Genomic DNA, 17577 nt, shown 5'->3' on the forward strand with positions numbered 1-17577 from the left:
TTAACTCTCCCACTGCCCTTTAACTCTCTCACTGCCCTTTAACTCTCCCACTGCCCTTTAACTCTCCCACTGCCCTTTAACTCTCCCACTGCCCTTTAACTCTCCCACTGACGTTTAACTCTCCCACTGACGTTTAACTCTCCCACTGACGTTTAACTCTCCCACTGATGTTTAACTCTCTCACTGCCCTTTAACTCTCTCACTGCCCTTTAACTCTCCCACTGCCCTTTAACTCTCCCACTGCCCTTTAACTCTCCCACTGCCCTTTAACTCTCTCACTGCCCTTTAACTCTCCCACTGCCCTTTAACTCTCCCACTGCCCTTTAACTCTCTCACTGACGTTTAACTCTCCCACTGCCCTTTAACTCTCTCACTGCCCTTTAACTCTCTCACTGATGTTTAACTCTCCCACTGCCCTTTAACTCTCCCACTGACGTTTAACTCTCCCACTGACGTTTAACTCTCCCACTGACGTTTAACTCTCCCACTGACGTTTAACTCTCCCACTGACGTTTAACTCTCCCACTGCTAGGCATTGATAGAGCATGGGAGATCTTTGACTTTCTCTCTGCTTGATATATTTGGACCATTGAATATGTTCAACTTTCTTCACCGCTGCACTGCGAAAAGAGACTATATTATGTGAACTTGGGTTGTCTGAGGGATAGGAGGCCGAAGGGAAATTGGCCGAGGTGATGTATGGAGCAAAGTGTCCAAGAAACCGTACAAAAAATGCCTGACGCTATGACATCATGTTTTTCTCTCTATTATCACCACAGATAAGGGTTCATTTTGAACTTCATGATAGTGTTCACTCACACAGAGCAAATAGCAGAGACATTGTTCAGAGAGAGAGAGAGAGAGCAGAGTAGCATCATTGTGAGATGCTGAGTCATAGTGAATGGAGAAGTCAGACTCGGTCAGGGTCACTCAGCTTAGCATCCAACACTACAAGCAACCTTGTGTCATCTTACAACACAGTGCATGTACTGAAAGCTACGCCAGGTGACACACAGCAAAACACTGCGACTTGTTTTATAAGACACAGGAAATGAATTTATTTGAACTGAATACAAGATCTGATACATCAAAAGAATGGTTGAATGATTCAAATGGTAATTTCCCAATTCCACAGCAACCTGCTACATATGCAAGTGTGGCTCTATGAGTGTTTGAAGATCAACTGTATGTGCTAGATGCTTCACATATTTGCTCTGATCTTACCTTCACCTCTTTGGGGGTTTTGTCTGTGTACGTGTGTGTGTGCTTGAGTGTGTATGAACATGAGTGAACAGTGGGCTTGAAGAGACTGATACGAGGAACCGTGGCTTACCAGAAATAGGTCAGCCTTCACGCCCTGGGGCTGCCTCCACAGTTTTCATGTTAATCGCCAATACACTCTCGCTCTCTCGTTCTTCCTTTGGTCTTTCCTCTCAATTAACGCCATTCCACTCCGCTTCTTTCTAACAGCCCTCTGCTGTCCCAACATACACTCTCTATATGAAACATTAATGATGACAATACTAAGTGGATCCATATCAGGGGTTTTGTTTGAAGAGAAAGTGCAGACTGGGGAGAATTCCTGCAGTGGTTCCTATAATTGGCCTGCAGCCATTCCTATGGCCTTCTGCTCTTTGAATAATGCATGGGCCCTTTTTTAACGAAGCCTCTTTTTGTTGTTTTACTTCTGTAGGCTGTAGGGTGAAATTAGCATAGTCCTGTGTCTGCATCTTAATAAGGGGACGGGTAATAAGGACCGGCCACACTCAAAGCTAGCCTTGAAGAAATTAGGAAAATGTATGCTAAGGTTAACTTCAGCTGGTGGTTTATCTCAACCAGCATAGGCCTACTTAAGTATGTATAAAGAATTGGTCTCCTGGGTGGGGAATATTGTTCCAAATTATTTTCTTAAGCTCAGTGGGTACAGTAATCAACTGTACTGTATCCATTCGGGCAGTGTAGAGGACGCCTCCTCTATGGCACAAAAAGGACCCCTGGGACACGTGAGTCAGCAGAGTTGGGCGGCCATGATGGAAATCTGGGCTTTAGAAGTCTGTCTGCTACTCCTCTGCTCATTCTGGGATGTACTTTTAGATTCTCCCTTTTTAAGAAGATACAGCATATTTCTCTTAAAATCCAATCTACTGTAAAAATACAAAGATTACCTCACCTGATGGAGTTTCCATGTCGTATATATATAATGTCATTTATAAGCTTGAGCTCCTTCATTAATTTCTGTTACTGAATGCGTTTTCTGTATTGAACTGAACTAACACATGCTCTTAAAGCATATCTTCAGAGATCACAAAAATCATTGCGTGTGAGAATATTTAGCGGTCGTAGCCCACTGTAAGCTTCTCAACACTGATACCCACCCAGACAGGAGCGAGCAGGAGCCTGGACTGCCCAGACAGAATGGAGTCTAGACTCTTTAAAAGTCTGTCGTCAAGTGGGGGGCAGAACATTCCTTAGTCATCAAGCTGTACAGAATGGTCACTAATCCTACTGGAGAACACAGTCCCTTTCATCTGGAGAGGGAAGGCTCACCAAAGCCCTGATCCGCGTCTAGAGCAGGACCCTTTGGAGAGGGGGACCAGGGTGGCTGAGACCTGGAAGGGCTGAGAGAGGGGGACCAGGGTGGCTGAGACCTGAAAGGGCTGAGAGAGGGGGACCAGGGTGGCTGAGACCTGGAAGAGCTGAGAGAGGGGGACCAGGGTGGCTGAGATCTGGAAGGGATGAGAGAGGGGGACCAGGGTGGCTGAGACCTGGGAGGGTTGAGAGAGGGGGTGGGGGTCATGTGATAGGGCTCTGGCGCCAGGTGAAGGTGTCTGGATTTTGAGTAGGCGACCTGGCATTCCTGGGCCCGTATTCACTAAGTGTCTCTGAGGTGGAGTGCTGGTCTAGGACTTGTTTAGATTATAATGAGTATGATTATATGAGCGTCTGGGACCTAATCGTAGATCAGCACTCTACTTTAAGACGCTTTGTGAATACGGGCCTTGGCTAGGGTTTCAGTCGTCTTTGTGGTAGGATCACAGCACAGGTGGTAGAGCATGGTGCTTGCAACGCCAAGGGTCGTGATTTTTTATTTCCGCTAAGGCCTCCCATAGGTAAAATGTATCCAAGCCTGACTGTAAGTTGCTTTGGATAAAAGCTTCTGCTAAATGGCACACAGTATATTACAGCAGAGAATACATAGGGGACAGAGGGTGGTCAGGGAACCCATGAATAGTTACAGCTGGTACAGATGCCTCCTATGTCTCATATGTGGAGAGTTGTGATTTATAGCTTGGAAATACAGACAGGGGAAATGCTTTTAAAAAGAGGATATTTCCCCCCACCTCCTATAGCAGTGTTGCATTGTGAATGTGTCATTCCATTTCTATATGAAGTATCTATTTAAAGACATCAGGACGAGAGTAATGATGCAGTAGGATGATAAAAATGGTGTAGTGTTAAGTTCCTTGTTTCTGCCCAAACAGTTTAGTCCAGGCTGCATCACAACCAGCCGTGATTGGGAGTCCCATAGGGCGGCGCACAATTGGCCCAGCGTCATCCGGATTAGGGCTTGGCTGGGGTAGGCCGTCATTGTAAACACAAATTTGTTGTTAACTGACTTGCCTAGTTAAATAAAGGTTAAATAAATACAATTTTTAAAAAAAATAAAAAAATAGAGTATTAACCTCTATATCGACTTTTCATCAATTAAGAAATGACGTGCTCACTTCTAAGCTCACTGAATCAGAACGTCCGATCTTTGGAGGATGGCAGATACAAGCAGCTCATTCTGGCAGCCACTGCCATACCTGTCAGTTCTCACATTCTGTGCTGTCTACCAGGTTCACAGAACTCTCATTTCCTATTTTGGCTTGAGACACAAGCTGGCATGGGAACAGAATAGGAAGTGAAGTTGCAAGATGTTCCCTCTATGGGATTTCAGAGCTGCTGTTTTTTTTTTTTTTTGGGGGGGGACTGTCAACGTGACTGACATCCTATAATGGGCCAAAGTTATGAGAGAGTTGTTTCAGATGACTGCCTTTCCCATCTGATTGTGCTCTCATGGAGATTCGAGTAATGACTTTATGTTGACGTTTTACTAATCTACACTTGGTGAAATACTTGATGAAAACAGCGGCAAAAAATGACTAAACTGGTCTTGATATGTATAAGGGATACAATTTGTTCCATGAAAATATTAAACTCGAGATCGGTTCTTTAAATCACAATAAATCATATAGTTATTTTTATTTTTATGCATATTGTATTTACAGAAAATAAGTTACACAATGATAATATTAAGCTTTGGCCCTTTTGTCCATTGCATTTAGTCATTGTCGTTAAAAGAATGCTCAAACCGGCAGGTCAAATGAAATGGACAAAACAACACTGATGACTGAAAGTGATTCATTGTCATTTCTACTGTTGAGGCGACACTGTTCCTAATAGTTCCTAGACCTGTGTGTTCCTAGTAGTTATACAGCTGTCATCAAGTTTATTTAAGTGATTCAGGGAGTAAGGAAATCGCAGGACAGGTGCCAACATACTGGGTTTGCACCACTTCGGCTTATGTTGCACTGAATAGTGTGTGTATCTTAAGATCTGAAGAAGTCTCTGTTGACTTGTAATAACTTAATTGAACATTTACAGGTTTTGGATGCACTCTTTAGGATAAACAAGAACTGTGAACACGGTGATCTGTGTTTTGAACAAAATCTACATGTTTTTTTTTTTGCATTTTCAAGATCATCTATTTTTAATGTGCCCTCCTCATCACGGAAAGAACTCCACAAATCATCAATGAAGTTGAATTCCCCCCAAATGTTAAATTAACTATGTGAAGGCAGCTGCTCTTTGAGCACGAAATACTTTTGTTTGCGCTGTGAAAACAATGAATAATTCTCTTTGCGCCCCATATGCGGGCGTCGAATCGGGGGCGAGCGAAAGACGGCAAGAGTATTATCTGTGGCGCAGATCAAACAGTAGCCAGGTTTTAATGAACACAGAGAATAGAAAGGAGGCAGGCACAAAGCGGGTGGTGGGAATGTTTGTTTGTGTAGAAGACCTGTGAAAGATGGGAGCATGTGTAAGAGAGGCCCCTTAACCAGGCGGTGGGGAGGTGTGTGTGTGTGTGTGTGTGTGTGTGCGCGCTTCAGACGGGGAAACTTGGGTTCCCTGCTCTGCCTCTGGTTGTGTGTTATGTTCAGCTCTGAGATGACATCTGTGTGAGTGATTTTAACAGTGTTCCCATTGCATTGTATACACCCTGGTTCTCCATGAGGGGAATTTTCAAGGCAGCGGCGCAGATGCTTCGGAGCTGTCATTGTCGCCAGACACAAGGGCATGTGGGCGTGAACAATGCAAATCCTTAGGATTCTCCCGAGAAGCACAAGACCTAAGTGCCTGTGCACGACGCGTAAAGGCCTCCACATGAATGTGAATGTGGGCCTGAGGTGGAATGCAGGGGAAGTAAGTTAACCCTTGTGTCGTCTTAACATTCTGTATACTCCCATTGTCCTAAGGGTAAAAAGTGACCCACCTTCACTAAACCCTAAAATAAAGCAGCTTAATTGAATTTTAAACCCTAAATCTATTGTGCATGAAGAAGCAAACTGTGAATATCTGGGTTTTCCCTCTTCACAATGCAGAAAGACTGCATTTAATCAGTTGACACCACTCGTTTTTATTACAAGACACCCGTCATAATTGTTTTCTTTACTAAAGTAGAGGTTTATTATTGCTAAAGGTACTGCATAGGTGTAAACATGTTTTTTTTTGCAAGATATAGCACTTGTATAGCCTAAGAAAGTAGCAAAAATGTGCACAAAGTAGTTTTGAATGCCTGTTATTGAAGGGAAACAATAACAGTCTTGAGCTTTTTTGGCAACATGGTGATATATTCTTATATGCTGTACAATGAGGAATTCAACTACAGAATACTAGTCTTCTCCCATTTTTTGAACCATTGCCCTCACCCACAAGGTGTATAAACAACAACATTAAATAAGATAATAGATTTTTAAAGAATTGGCATCCCCTCCTTTTGCCTGCCCCAGCTGCAGCCTCAGGTGGATCAGGACAAGATTCAGCCCCCCGAACAGCTTTCACAAGTGCTGCAGAGGCTGCTGTGCTGCAGAGGCACTCCCTTCTTTGAATGTGTGGGGTTACAAGTTCCTTTCTGCTCCAGGAACACCCTCCTCTTGCTCCGCTTATCAGTCATCCAGGTAGGGTTGATCTTGTTCCATATCATGAAGGCATTGTATGAAGACACATCAATGATGTTATGGCAGATGACCAGGGGCCAGTGGGCAGTCATCCTCCTGCAGCTGTAAGTTCCAATCAACTTGTCCAGGTTGTCCATGCCTCCTAGTCCAGGATGATGGCTGGTTTCCTGTCCTCACAATCACTGATCTCAGACGTTTTTTGCAGTGTGCTCTGGAGGACCACATTCTTGTTCTTCTTTGGAAGGTAAGAAACTAGAGTGGGGGTGAAGGCAAACATTGATGAGAAGACCTCTGTCCTCCTTGTTGCGAGGAGTGCAGGGGGGAGCTCAGGCTTGTTCTTTCTAACTGTGCCAACCATGGTGATCTTCCTCTTCAGGAGCTGCTGGCTGAGTTCATAAGAGGTGAGAAATTGTCACACGTGACCTCTCAGTCCATCTGTCACATCAAGCACAACCTGCGTCCCTGGTTCTTCTCCGGGCCTCCACTGGTCGACTTCCCTTGCAACTTCCAAGCATAGCTGGATTGTGCGTCACAGGCAGAGGTGGGACCAAGTCATTGTTTTACAAGTCACAAGTAAGTCTCAAGTCTTTAACTTTGAGTTTCGAGTCCTAAACAAGTCATAATATGTTCTTTTTTCACCTTTATTTAACTAGGTAGGTTAGTTGAGAACAAGTTCTCATTTACAACTGTGACATGGCCAAGATAAAGCAAAGCAGTTTAACACATACAACAACACAGAGTTACACATGGAATAAACAAACATACAGTCAATAATACAGTAGAAAAGGTATATATACAGTGTGTGCAAATAAGGTGAGATAAGGTAGGTAAAGGCAATAAATCGGCCATGGCGGCAAAGTAATTACAATATACCAATAAAACACTGGAGTGATAGATGTACAGGAGATGAATGTGCTACGCGTGTTCTTCACCAAATGTAATAGCATTTCATATGTTTAACAAGAGTAATAGTAGGTATATTACATTTACACAAATCATGAATGCTTTTGAAAAATATCTATCTATCTATCTATTTAGGCTACCAACTGCCTAGCCTGTGGAGGCTCATTGATTTAACTTTATGCTAGCCTACATGCTACACTAGTAAAGTAATCAAATAGGCCACCCATATCTTGATGCCATACTTTGCTGTCGAAAAGGAGAGCAACGTTTCGACAAAAGAGATTCATGTGAGTAATTAGTATCAGTGTCACAGAAAACAATCGCAAAAATCAATGATATTACAGCAATACATAATAAAATGAACTGTGAAAATCACTTACTGTAACGGTTTTCCTCCTCTTCTGAGGAGGAGTAGGAAGGATCGGACCAAGGTGCAGCGTGGTAAGTGTTCATCATTTTAATAAACTGAACTGAACACTAAATACAAAGTAACAAAAGAGAACAACCGAAACAGCTCCGTCAGGTGCAACACACACTAAACAGAAAATAACCACCCACAAACAAAAGTGGGAAAACAGGCTACCTAAGTATGGTTCTCAATCAGAGACAACAATTGACAGCTGCCTCTGATTGGGAACCATACCAGGCCAAACACATAGAAATATAACACACAGAATAAAACATAGAATTCCCACCCCAACTCACACCCTGACCAAGCTAAAATAGAGACATAAAAAAGGAACTAAGGTCAGGACGTGACACTTACATTATATGAAAATAGAAATTTACCTCTGAATGGAATCAGTTTCTGTTACTTCAGGCCCAGGGTTGTAGAAGTATGGCAGACACTCCACCCACTTCTCCCAGACCTCTCTTATGGCCGTCAGTTTATCTCTCACACGTCTTTCAGGTCTTGACTCACGGTTGTCAAATCATAGCATTCTTGAGAAAGTGTGAAAGGCTTTCAGTGGCATCGTGGTACAAAAAAATCGCCCTTCCACTCTCTGCAGCCCTATGTAGGCACGCAGGTCAATCTCATCCATCCTTTTCCAGTTGTCTCCATATTTACGGAAACCCTCCAAATTTGTTATCTCCAGGATAATTTTTTCGATGGCTGGTGTGATGAACATGTAGAATATTGAGGCGACGTCCTGGGCATGGGCAATTGCATGTGTTGTGGGCCCTGGGGTCATCCTTATGACATTTTGTGCTGCCATCCTGCCCTTGGTTGTAATGTGGTGACAAGGACAATGCTATTTTTCTGTTCTTTGACATAAATGTCTCTCTCTCTCTCTTTCAGCTTGGGGGATTTCTTCTTCATCTGAAGATGATGCATCGTGCTCTGGGTTGTATTCTTCTTCATCTGAAGATGATGCATCGTGCTCTGGGTTGTATTCTTCTTCATCTGAAGATGATGCATCGTGCTCTGGGTTGTATTCTTCTTCATCTGAAGATGATGCATCGTGCTCTGGGTTGTATTCTTCTTCATCTGAAGATGATGCATCGTGCTCTGGGTTGTATTCTTCTTCATCTGAAGATGATGCATCGTGCTCTGGGTTGTATTCTTCCCCCATCTTCTTCTTCAGATACCTCCTCCTCTTCTAAATCATTGTTCTCTAGTTCCTCCTTGGACATCTGAAAAAAATCAGATCTACGACCTGTTGGGCACTGAAACGTGCACTCATGGCTTCAGCAAAGAGAGAACTGTGGGGACTGTCATCTGCAGCACCTTTATAGCCTCTGACTGCATTCCCCATTAGTAAACAATGCTTTCAAGAAATGTTTATTTTGTCTGAAATAGTTGTTATTTTGTCTGTGAACTTGAGTCGTGGAGGGGAGATGCTGCACATCCACAAGAAAGTTTCTCATTGTGTGTGTGTGTGTGTGTGTGTATGTTTTGTGGTGTGTAAGTGATTTAGACCCGGCAGTCTAGATGATCTTTTTACCCTGGTGATGTACATCTTCCATGGAGATATGAACAAATGCGATTTTTTTTCACTTTTGTAATGTTGGGGTCACTCCAGGAAAAGTAATCAAATTTCAAGTTGAAAAAAATATAATTTAGGGCGTTTTCTCTGCTGTTAAACATAGTGGCAGGTCATTTTTGACCCTTAAGACAACACACGGGTTAAGTTCATTTTGTAGTAGGAGCCCAATGTTTCCACTTTAACCTCTTGCTTTGACCACAACCTGCATCCTAAGTTCCATGGCACATCCTCTCTCTCTCTTCCATCCATACACGATTCTAACTTCTACTCTACTCTCTCTTCTCACCCACCCCACACTCTAATATTTTATCTCCCCTCTCCCTTCACCCACAATGCACCCATTCTCACTTCAGCTGTGGTGCCAGGGAAGTGTCCTGTATAAGGTTGCAAAGGGAAGGAGTATTACTGGAAACTTTCGATGTTTACGAGTAAACTGACAGAATTTTGGTAACTTTCAAGGTTTTGATGTAAATGTATCTATTGGCCTTTTTGGGTAATTCAGATAATCAGGTGTCTGTAATAATCTCTGGCCCTCTGTGCGGCCTTGTCACATGCAAAATATGTAACATAATGAACTTACACGATGACAAAAAGTTCAATGAGAAAGATTGCCATAGATTACCTGTTAATTACCAAAATGACAGAAGATTCCAATAACTTTGGTAAATTACCGGTAGCTTTGCAACCCTAGTCCTGCAACACCTTCAAAAGCCCTTGTACCACTGCAGGGCATTCACCTGAACAGATGAGCAAGAAGGGATGATGATAAGGAGGAAGAGGAGGTAGGGAGAGGACAGAGACCATTTTTTTGTGTGTGTGACACAACTATATCTCCAGCACTGAGAGCGACACATAATAAGAATCTTCTGCAGTACAATGGGTTCCTAATGAAGTCTAGACCAAAATAAAATTAGCTAGGATGGAGAGGTTTATTATTTCCAAGGAGCCAGGAGGAGCTGCAGCCAGTCAGTCTATGAGAGGATGATTCAGTGTGTGTTTACCGTGATTCGGTTTGGGAGAGGAAGGAATTCAATAAAGATGATGAAGAAGCCTTGCTTGTACCTCATAGGTTGCACCGTGTGGTGGTTAGATTCAGAGGAGCGCGAACACAGCGCTGGGAGAGAGAAGTGATTACTGTCGTTAATTTTCACAGGAAATGTTGCGTCTCGCTGACATTTTAGTAATGATTCCAGCAGCTGGGAACAATAAAACTGTAACATTGCACAATTATTGGCCTGCCTCACAGCATTGAGTAAAAGCAATAAGGCAATAACACACATTCCCCCCCATCCTTCACACCTCCCTCCAATCCCCTTTAAAGTTGCATCAGCGAAGGAAGAAAAACCAAATGAGATTTAGCATTTAACAAGCTCAGGCTGCTTACACATGTGATTACTTGGGAGAAGACTGTTCTTTGGCTCCACTGTTGTATTGGCCTAATGTGATTTTGTCTCCTCTGGGTTGTGTGTGGAGGTCAGAGAGAGTTAGAGTGGCAGTTTGAACAGTCCATAAGACAAAACCACAGCCATGTATCATCAGCAGCTGCATAACTACTGTACAGTACATGAGATCTAGTGGGAAGGGGAGAGAGATGATCGGAGGAGGGAGGGAAGGAGGGGGGGATGAGAGGAGGGAGAGCAAGTGTGAGAGAGAGACAGAGAGAGTGGAGGGTGGTTGGAAGAGGAAAAGATCAAGAGAGCTGAGGGAGAGAGACAAGAAAGGAGGTAGAGAAGAGGGAGAGAGAAAGTGAAAAAGAGACTCCAACATGTTACAAGCACATAATCCCAGAGCGATGCCTCCCCCCAACAGATACAATGCGAACCCAGCTCCACAAATGGGCTTAGCCCCCCTCAGTTCAAACTTTATCCCCCTTAGTTCTAGTTTCATGTCCCTATATTAAAATAGCAAAAAAGTTACAATGATTGAGTGACAGGTCGACACCAAAAAAATCTGCATCTCCGCTGCGCTGTGTCAGCACAATGGACAGGGCGCGTTGCGTTGTGTGCAGGGGGGCTATGGAAACTCACTGGGTAGTTAGACAGGACTCCTTTGGGTGTCCATACAAATCTGAAGAAAAAAAAACGCTTCTCATCTCTGTTGTAGGCTAAGTGAATAACGTGATACGCCTCTGCCTGTAATATTTTATTTAGAAGGGCGGGGTTAGGGCTGTGGCGTTCATGAAATTTTGTCAGCCGGTGATTGTCATGCAAATAAATGTCGGTCTCACAGTAATTGACTGCTAATTAACATGAACACATTTAGCATCTCTAGGCTTCAACACAGAGCCTACAGGCCACTGATGCAGATCTTTTGAACATCTACATTTTCAAAAGTCAATAAATCCATTTAAAGGGAAACTTCACAATTTTTCAATAATTTCTAGCACCACCCCAACATCAACATATGTGAAAATTGAGAGTTTCTATGTTTTGTAAAAAAGACAGAGGAAGATAAGTATTTCCAATGACATCATCGGTGTACATCGTGTGATTTCGACCAGTTGTGAGTCGGCATTGCCTACTAATTGTCTACTATTTGGTCGATGATGTCATTGGAAACACTTATCTTTATATTATTTACTGCAAAACATAGAAGTGCGCCATTTTCACAAATGTCAATGTTGGGGTGGTGCTGGAGATGATAAATATGAAGTTGAAAAATTGTGAAATGTCCCTTTAATATAGCCTACACCAGGGGTATTCAACTCTTACTGCTGTTTTTTAGTTGTTCTACCTGATCATTAATTACACTCACTAAATCAGTCCCTGATTTGAGGGCAACAATGAAAGATCACAGTGGAACTGGCTTCGAGGTCCAGAGTTGAGTTTGAAGGGCCAACACCATCACAACAAATCCATTATTTATTTTAGGCAGGTCAAAAAATAAAAAACATTACGATATGAATAAAATGTAGCCTATTTCAGAAGAATAAAATAGCATATTCTGAGTCATCATTTTGTTAGGCCCTGATCTGGCTATGCCATATGCCTGTGGGCTGCTCTAGTTCATTTAGCAGACAAGATTATCTTATAATTCCCGCTGCATTATTTTATATTATTGTATAGTAAGAAGAATACAATTCAACATAGCTGAATAAAATAGAAAGGATATTTTTCCCAAACGATATTCAAGGGAGCGCTCACTATTCTGTGTTGAGCAGTTAACAAAGAAACAGGTCCTTTTATATGCTTAATTTAGAGTTATATATGCAACTTTTCTTGTGATACAAATGTTAGGCTATATGTTTTCATTTCCAATACATTCTAAGCTGCATGATACGACACCAGTGATGATTTGAAAAAATTCACATGAAAGGCAAGCGCTCTGGGCTGTTTCTTGTGCAGGCTGCACGCACTTCATCAGTCTCTCATTCACAATTTGACAAGCACTTTATATTCTCACCAATCAGACTATCCTCAATTTAATCTGGTGTTTGCATATAGCCTACTAATATATGTGTGGAATTATTTTTTATTAAATAATTGTCCCCCCCTCCAAAAAAATGTAATCTGTAGTCTGCACTCGAATAGCAAATGGAGGTTATGTGTGGTTACGTTTTTACTATGCTAGTTACACCGGTTGTGAGCAGAGTCATGTTTTTAATTTGAAGAACTGAGCAATAAATAGCAGCACGAGAAATCTGGGATCCTCTTTTAAACAGTGGCCAGTCAGAACTCTGTTTTCACATACATTGATTGGGCTTATAAGAACACATTTTTCACTAGCCTCTGTAGGCTATGAGGGGTCCTAGGCCTATAGGGTACATTTGGAGTTATTTGGCCACTTTAGTTCTGATACAAACGTTATTGAAAGGTATAAGCCTATGGGCTGGTCTACGCGATGCATGTGACTATGATTTGAAAAAAAATATATATAATGCATGCGCTGTTTTTTGCCTTAGACTGCACACGCTGGACATCATTCAGAAGTGATAATATTCTCACCCATCAGACTATTATTGATTTAATATTGTCTTTACATATACTAAATAATATATAGTATACTGAGTGTACAAAACATTAGGAACACCTTCCTAATATTGAGCTGCACCCCCTTTTGCCCTCAGAACAGCCTCAATTCATCGGGGCACGGACTCTAGAAGGGGCTGAAAGCGTTCCACAGGGATGCCGTCCTTTGGGTGGTGAACCATTCTTGATACCCATGGGAAACTGTTGAGTGTGACAAACCCAGGAGCGTTGCAGTTCTTGACACACTCAAACCGGTGCGCCAGTCAGCTATTACCATACCCCGTTCAAAGGCTATTACATATGTTGTCTTGCTCATTCACCCTCTGAATGGCAAACATACACATTCCATGGCTCTCCTCCCATTCATCTACAGTGGGAAATCAGTTGTGAAATTAGTTTGGGCCATTATCATGCACCTGTTGGGACAGGGGGAAAAAATACATAATCCGCATGCACTGGAATAGCGAATGGAGAATGTTTTTCTTTTAGCAAAGCATTGTGTTTAATATTAGCAAAGTTGAGAAATAAATATAGTTGGCCTAGTCGATAGAAAGTTGATGGGAAACTCCTCTTTTTAACAGAGGCCACCAAAACTCTGTTTTCTCAAGCAATAGCGTAGCATTGCGTGTAGAAAATGTTGCACAACATGTTCTTATAGGAACACTTATTTCATTCCATGCATCAACCAGCTATGAGGAGCTGGCTCTTGCTGTGCAATAGGTGATCAAACTCCGCCAATCCATTAGTGACTAGCCGTTAGCAAGTTTGGCAGGCTGCTAATGACCATCAGCGGCATCAGAGAGCAGTTTCGAGGAAGCATAGTTATCGTGACTCACCGGTCACGTGGAATTTGGCTGCAATCATGACTCGTGACAGCCGGTGTGGCAGTAATACAGTCACTATAACAAGCCCTAGGCGGAGTCAAGTTTACAGTTGAAGCTGCTTCACTCTTAGCTAGTTAGCTTTCAAAAGTGTTAGTGTTAATAGCCTGAGCCTATTTAGCTAGCTCGAACCAGCTAATCTGCCACGATGGATTTCAGACGTTGGCTTCGCCAAGTACCCAAACAAAGGAGAAGGAGAGTGATGAGCAGCACCACCATCAAACCACCGGGGCCGCCTCCAAGTCTATTAGCGATAATGCTGCCAAGCTCCAGCTAGCGTGTGCAGAGCCTACCAATCCTTCCAGAAGCGCTGCCAGAATAATGTCTCCACCTCTGGCTATTCCTGATGATCTTGGAACAGCTAACCCAGGTTAGCCTAGAATCCTACCCTTAGCTGCAGGTAATGTATTTGTCAAGACAGCCGTGCGTGGCTGCATCTCACTGTAGTAGGCTGTAGCTTATGTTTTGGTTATTTGGATCTCCATTCGCCTTTTCTTAATCGCTTTTGTTTACTATTAATGTAACTAGCCTAAATATACTATAGATTGTGTCATGCCTTTATCAATCCGATATTTTGTTTACTAGGCCAACAACTTGGTACCACTGTTTTGTTCTGTTCAGTCGTTCGCTGCATTGTTTTTTGGTATGACAGCTGTGTGTACGGCTAAGCTGTTTGTAATAGCGGATTTGCCCTATCTATCTTGTAGCCTATATTCATTACCAAAACGACCTAGCTGTAGGGCGTTGTCCATTGTGCTGATACAGTGCAGCAGCGATCAGCTACAGATGTCAAAAGCACTCACATTTGAACTTTATTTTTATTGTGGTATGGTGTGATTATATAAGCAGAATTTAATATAATTCCAATGCAAGAATCCCGCAAAATATTGCCCCCTCTCCAATTTCAACTTCCCCCTTAGTCACTTTATCCTGGTGCTGGGTCTGATACAATGAGACTTGCAAATGTCAGATTGTTTTTGACCTTTCTCTCTTTACGTGACTACAGAGCTGCCTGTCTCTGTGTATCAAGTGTGTGCAGTTGCATTTGAGTCTATGTGTGTGTGTGTGTGAGAGCGAGATACGACCATTGGAATATTAATGATTGATTAGTACTGTTGTGCCTGTGCATAAATATCATGGGCGCATTAGTACTCAGCACTGAAGGGCATTAATATCCTTCTCCCCTCACTTGTCGGGCGTCCTGTGTTTCCTGTCTAATAAATTCAATTTTATTCTGGGAAGAAATCAGTAGGAAGTAGATCCGGACGTGTCCCTCTACTGTTATTCACACTCACGACAACGTAGTCCTGAAACTTGTACCCGGAGTGACCATTCAACCATTGCAGTGATACATTGAAATGGCAGAGGATTTACTCACTTGTTGTGGGGCTGAGTTTGATTTAATGCTAGTCGTTCCTGTTGAGTATTTTTGACAGGGTTGTGTGTGCTGAAATTAAATGCAGAGTGCTTTCGAATTCTGACATCCATTTTCAAGAGCTGAATAAAAAAACAATTGACTTCCGCCAAAGACAAGACTGTGGAGAGGAAACCACTTTTACCATCCTCTAGTCTACCTCTAGTGCTCTTCCTGTCTGTGGAAAGTTTTCAAGAACAATCACAAACTAAATAAGGGCTATTTCTTTGCTGACGGAAAGAGAATAAAAAAATGATAGGAACTAGAAGAGCACCAACTCGTGCACTATAGTTCCGGAAGCTTCGAAACTTGATATAGCTGGTGAAAACCCACCCCCTCCCTCCCTCCCTCCATGGGAGACATATGTGAAATAGATAATACACAAACGTGAAATGAACAGTAAAAATGACACAAAAAGTTCCCCCAAAAAGTTCTCTCTCTTGTTTCACTTTTACTTCACACACCCACAACATTGTCACCACAGACAGTTGCGGTAAACTTTAAATAGTAGGTCACCTAAATATTATGCATGCACTTTTGCTCGCTACACTCCTCACCCCCCTCTCACCCCACCTCTCTCTCTCTCTCTTTCACTGTTTCTATCTCTCTCCCATCAGAAGGTGATGTAGAGATAAGATGCTCGAGGTGGATGGTCACTGATGATGTCAGACGTTCAAAGAGGGTTATCTGAGGTTTGGATTGGTTTTCATGAGTCATGCTCGGGTGCTTCTGGGATCATGTGCCAATGATGGGAAAGATGTGTCAGTTTTGGGTTAGTGGGAGGTTAGGGGAAGTCATGAAGTTATGTGATGTTGACTCATAAAGTCATTGAAGATACTACTTAATGAATCTGAACTGATACAAGTATTACGTGTCATTTAAAGGTATCACAACTGACATTTGCAAGACATTGTTTAAATGTTTTGAAATCTCGCTCATGGTTTACTGGAACTTTAAAGAATTCAAAAGAAACTTCAAGGCATTACAATTCAAATTCAGTTAGATGCTCATTTTATCCTGTGCACTCGCTTTTGGATCTTGTCAACTTTTATCAAAGTAAAGCCTATGCTTCTAGTAGTATGCCTCGTGGAGTATACCAGTCTGACACTGAGAGTAATTCATGAGAAATAAACATCAACACAGCCATTGAACCATCAGCATTATGCAACACAGAGGTTAAGTAGCCTATAGACCGTTGAATGACATCTCTATAGACATGAACACCTGTGTTCGTGTATTACCATTCAACCTACAGAACTCAGTGCTTCCTTGCTTTAGTTGGGTAATATAAACCATGTCATTATATACGAGACAAAAATATGAATGCAACTGGTAAAGTGTTGGTCCCATGTTTCAGGAGCTGAAATAACAGATCCCAGGCATACTCTGTACACTCAAAAAGCAGATTTCTCTCAAATTTGGTGCACAAATTTGTTTACATCTGTGTTAGTGAGCATTTCTCCTTTCGCCAAGATAACCCATCCATCTGACAGATGTGGCATATCAAGAAGCTGATTAAACAGCATGATCATTACACAGGTAATGTGCTGGGGACAATAAAAAGCCATTCTAAAATGTGCAGTTTTGTCACACAACACAATGCCACAGATGTCTCAAGTTTTGAGCGAGGGTGATATTGGCATGTTGACCGCAGGACTGTCCACCATAGAATTGAATGTTCAATTCTCTACCATAAGCTGCCTCCAACGTCGTTTTAGAGAACTTGGCAGCACATCCAACTGGCCTCACAACCGCAGACCACAGGTAACCACGCCAGCCCAGGACCTCCACATGCGGCCTCTTCACCTCGTCTGAGACCAGCCAATGGGACAATGCAGATACACCTGTAGCTCAGAGCCTATTCAGGTAGTGGAGAGGTGAAACAGGTGTGACCTGAGACAAAGCTGTACAAAGTCAGGTTTTTTCCCCCAGCACTACACAGCTGACTCAAATAATTAAAGCTTGATGAAGAGTTGGTTATTGGAATCAGCTGTGTAGTGCTAGGGACAAAACCAAAATGTGCCCCCGGGGGGGACTCAGGTACTCGAGCTATAGGGTTGGGAGAAAGAATTAAGAAAGAGGAGGAGGAAGTCAAATGGAAGCAAGTGGCTGGAAGTTGATCAGTGCAGCACTTTTCTTTCTTACACCTCCTGTTTTACTACTTCCCTCCCTCTCATCCGTCTACTACTTCCCTTCCCTTCA

The sequence above is a fragment of the Oncorhynchus tshawytscha genome, linkage group LG08 (assembly GCF_018296145.1).
Source record: "Oncorhynchus tshawytscha isolate Ot180627B linkage group LG08, Otsh_v2.0, whole genome shotgun sequence".
Lineage (NCBI taxonomy): Eukaryota > Metazoa > Chordata > Actinopteri > Salmoniformes > Salmonidae > Oncorhynchus > Oncorhynchus tshawytscha.